Genomic DNA, 4,937 nt, shown 5'->3' with positions numbered 1-4,937 from the left:
TAGGTTCTTTCCTTTTTTTATGATCTCTTTGGGATATAGACCTAGCAGCGGTATTGCTAGATCAAAGGGTATGCACAATTTGATTGCCCTTTGGGCAGTTTCAAATTGCTCTCCAGAAAGAATAAAATTAAGGGGTGAGAGAGGATTATACTAGGAGAAGGAGAAAGGGAGAGGTAGAATGGGGTACATTATCTCGCACAAAACAGACAAGGAAAGGTTCTTAGAGTGGAGGGGAAACAGGGGAAGGTAAGAGGAAATGAGGGAATCTTATTCTCATAGGATTTGGCTTAAGGAGGGGATAACATATACACTCAATTGGGTATGGAAATCTGTCATACCCTACAGGAAAATAGGGGAGGAAGGGGACAAGAGAGCAGGGGGGTGATAGAGAGGAGGGCAGAATGGGAAAGAGGGTAATCAGAAGCAAATACTTCTGAGGAAGAACAGGGTCAAAAGAAAGAATAGAATAAATGGGAGGGCAGGATAGGATTAAGGGAAATAGAGTTAGTTTTTCACAACATGTCTACTAAGGAAGTGTTTTGCATAACTGCACATGTATGGCCTGTATTGACTTGCTTGCCTTTTCAATGAGGGTGGGTGGGGTGGGAGGGAGAAAATTTGGAACTCAAAGTTTTAAAAACACATGTTTAAAAAAAATGTTTCCATATGCAACTGGGAAATAAGAAATACAGGAAATGAGGTACAGAAATCTATCCTGCCCTACAGGAAAATAGAAGGGGAAGGGGATAAGAGAAGTGGAGGAAGAGATAGGAGGGAGGGCAGACTAGGGGAAGGGATATTCAGAATGCATGCCACCTTGGGGGTGGGGGGAAGGGCAAGATGGGGTGAAAATTTGGAATTCAAAATCTTGTGGAAGTAAATGTTGAAAACTAAAAATAAATAAATTTATACAAATTGCTCTCCAGAATAGTTGGATCAGTTCACAACTCCACCAACAATGTATTAATGTCCCAATTTCCCTACATCTTCTCCAACATTTATAATTTTCGTTTTTTGTCATATTAGTCAATTTGATAGGTGTGAGGTAATACCTCAGAGTTGGTTTAATTTGTACTTCTCTTAGAGAATTTTTATACGGCTATAAATAGCTTTAATTTCTACACCTGAAAACTGCCTATTCATATCCTTTGACCATTTATGAATTGTTGACCATTTATCAATTGGGGAATGACTTGTATTCTTATAAATTTAACTCAGTTCTCTATATATTTTGGAAATGAGGCCTTTATCAGAAATGATTCCTATAAAAATTGTTTCCCAGCTTTCTGCTTTCCTTCTAATCTTGGTTGCATTGGTTTTGTTTGTGCAAAACCTTTTTAATTTAATGTAATCAAAATAATCCATTTTGCATTTCATAATGCTCTTTATCTCTTATTTGGTCATAAATTTTTCCCTTCTCCATAGAGATGATCCTTTCTTTACCCTCTCCCTGGGGCTCTGGACTTTAATAGGGCACTCCAATGTCTGAAGAGACATTTGTTCATTAATTATAATTATAACATTTACATAGTGCTTACTATGTGCCAGACATTGTGCTAAGCACTTAACAAATATTTCATTTGATCCTCACTACAACCCTGAAAGGAAGAAACATGAAAAGGAAGCATGTAGATCACATGCCCAAGAGACTTCAAGGCTCTTGGAAGAAGGCTAAAATCTTTGGGAGATCTTTCCCCCACTTCAAAAATAACAACTTCTCCAATCTGCTCATTATGTCTAAAATTCCTTTAGCAGAGAACGAATCTTTTCATTTGATTGTGAAGAACAGGTCTCAAAATGCCATGTCCCTGAAAGATATAAAACATTAACTTAAATTTATATAAAGTACATATAACTAATGATAGATTAATTTAAAATTTTTTTTTGTTTATAAGGGTGACAAGAAACCATGTCACCCCATTTTAACTGTGATGCTTTAACTAAGTAAAAACTCATTTCAATCACTCAATCACAGGCCTAAGATTAAATGCAAAAAAGTTGAAATCTGTTCCAACTGGCTAAAGAATTTCATTATGCCCTCTGAGTCATTCAATCAATAAATAAACATTTATAAAGTGTCTAATATATGCCAGGTGGCAGCTAGGTGGTACAGTGGATGGAGTGCTGGGCCTGGAGTCAAGAAGACCTGAGTTCAAATCCAGCCTCAGATCAGACACTTATTAGCCGTATGATCTGGGCAAGTCACTTAACCTTGTTCACCTCAGTTTCCTCATCTGTAAAATGAGCTGGAGAAGGAAATGGTAAACCACTCCAGTATCTTTGCCAATATAACCCCAAAATGGCTCACAACCAAAACAACTGGACAACAACAACAACAAATATGCCAGGCACTGTGATAAGCACTGGGGATATAAAACAAGGCAAAAGACAATCCCTGACCTCAAGGAGCTTACAATTTCCTAGGGGAGACAATATGCAAACAAATATATACAAAGCAAGGTATATTCAGGATTAATAGGAAATAATTAACAGAGGGAAGACCCTGCAGAAGTTGGGATTTTAGTTGGAACTTAAAGGAAGTCAGGGAAGTTAGTAGCTATAGCAGAAGACAGAGAACATTCTAGACATGGGAGACAGCCAGAGAAAATGTCTAGAATGGAGATAGGAAGTGTCTTCTTCATTGACCATTGAGGAGATGTGCCACTGGATCAAAGAGTAGGTGTTGGGGACACCAGTGATGGATAAGCAGCCTCAAAAAGGGCTCAGCAAGCCCTCACACTGGACCTGTCACCCAGCTCTGACCTGTGGCTCCAAGAAGCTGTAGCAAGCACAGAGGCCCCAGTAAAACCATGTTGGTAGATGGGCTAAACCAAGTTTGAGGGCTGTGAATTAGAGGAATGTTTACTCCAAGAACGTGAGGACTTCTCCTGGTGGAATGAGTGGATGAAAACAATTTGTTCCAATGGTCATGAAGGTGGCTGAAGCAGGCAGGGTAGAGGACTTAGAGCTTGGTCAGACATGGAAGATGCCAAGGTCATCCACTGCATCCTGGGCCATCACCAGTCACCTTGCCACTGGATTTTGAGGACTCTGGAAGAAAGAGTGAGGCTGATGACTTTGTACAACTCTGCCTCACTTAAATCTAATTCATGTACAAGTCAAGACATCACCCTGTGATGTCACTGGTCCTCTTCAAAAAAGAAGGATGAGGGGCAGCTAGGTGGAGCAGTGAGTAGAGCACTGGCCCTGAGTCAGGAGCACCTGACTTCAAATCTGGCCTCAGACACTGACACTTACTAGCTGTGTGACCTTGGGTAAGTCACTTAATCCCATTACCTATCAAGAAAGAAACAAAGAAAAGATAATAATAAAAAAAAATTTAAAAAAAGAAACAAAGAGAGAGGAGAGAGAGAAAGAGAGAGAGAGAGAGAGAGAAAGAAAGAAAGAAAGAAAGAAAGAAAGAAAGAAAGAAAGAAAGAAAGAAAGAAAGAAAGAAAGAAAGAAAGAAAGAAAGAAAAGAAGGATGAATACATGATGTTAGGGAGTATGGTGTAAGAAGTCCAGTAGGAATCAATTTTGGCCTTGACCAGATTTCCTTCTTCCCTCTCTCACCTCTTGTTTTGACTGAAGGACTTTGCCAGGTTTGAAGGGTCCAGAGGAAGTTGGACCTCCACATTGGCTAAGGAGAAATCATCTTTCATTTACACAAAACAACTTCTATGAAAATAACAAACACCTTTGTTGAGTATATGTTGCAGTCTAGGGGTGCTGGAAACCCCAAAATTGAAGGGCAAAAGGCATGAGTCTGCCTTGAAAGAATTTGATGCAAAAGGCAGCTAGGTGGTGCAGTGGATAGAACTCTGCCTTGGAGTCAGGAGGACCTGAGCTCAAATCCAGCCTCAGACACTTGACACTTACTAGCTGTGTGACCATGGGCAAGTCACTTAACCCTGACGGCCTCACACACACAAAAAAAATTTGACTCAAGCCTTCTTTTAGTCAGAGACAAGGTTAATTGTATCACCAATAGAAGTCGGCAGGATTTTAAGAATCTGCACACTTATGATGCTTGTATTGACACAGTGGAGCAGATTTTAAGAATCTGAGGGATTTAATGAGGGCAAGATGGACATTTTTAAACAGAAAAACTGGGAAGATCTGGATGTGATCTAGGAGTGGCCAATAGCCTGGGGTGAATGGGAGATAACAGAGAAGGGGTCTAGAATGGGATTAAGGGTGGGAAATGGCCTGGGGTGGGGCCAAATACAGACAATGAAGGCCACAATGACAGGGCACCTGGGACAGGCCAGGTGCCTCAGGTGAACCCCAGGGATCTGGGCCACGTGGGAAAGTCCAGGGCCTTTTAGGGGTCCATCATTTAGTGCCCATCATATACATCTTCCTGTATGCCTTCTAAAGAAAGAAAGCTGGCAGAGCCAAGATGGCGGAGTAAAGGCTGGGAATTGCCTGAGCTCTCTCCAAAAACCCCTCCAAATACCTTTAAAAAATTACTCTAGCTTTTGTCTCGTGTATTTGCTAGTGGTGCCATGGATCACCAGCAGCTCTATTGGAGCTACTCTTGAAAATTTGGCCAGGGATCTCAGTCATGCCACGTCTGTTCGAACCAGCATGGCCTGATCCACAAGTACAGCCTGAACATGTGCTGACAGTGCTTCTGGCAGTATGCAAAAGACATAGGCTCCATTAAGTTGGACTAAGTTATGTTTATGGGTCTTGCTTCAGTGATTACACTGACCATCAATGACTACCATTTTACTGGATCCTGCACAACCTAAAGATCTATCCTGCTGTACATGCTATGCCAATTTGCATATATAATTTAAAAAGGTCATCCTCAAAAAAAATTACTCTGAACAAATGCTAGAGCAGCAGAACTCACAAAAAGATGGAGTAAAACAAATTTCTAGCCCAAGACAACTTGGAAGGTCAGCAGAAAAGGTCTGCACCAGGGTGAG

General features: G+C 40.8%; 1 pseudogene; it reads left to right on the top strand.

The window, feature by feature from the left end:
• The first annotated feature begins 4,508 nt into the window (after window positions 1-4,508).
• Window positions 4,509-4,679, top strand: LOC110213733 (small ribosomal subunit protein uS14 pseudogene; annotated as a pseudogene).
• Window positions 4,680-4,937: the final 258 nt, after the last annotated feature.

This window comes from Phascolarctos cinereus, unplaced genomic scaffold, assembly GCF_003287225.1.
Source record: "Phascolarctos cinereus isolate Bilbo 61053 unplaced genomic scaffold, phaCin_HiC Scaffold_1;HRSCAF=81, whole genome shotgun sequence".
In the NCBI taxonomy this organism is placed as follows: domain Eukaryota; kingdom Metazoa; phylum Chordata; class Mammalia; order Diprotodontia; family Phascolarctidae; genus Phascolarctos; species Phascolarctos cinereus.
Note: the sequence above shows the minus strand (reverse complement) of the source record. Positions and strands in the feature narration are given on the sequence as shown.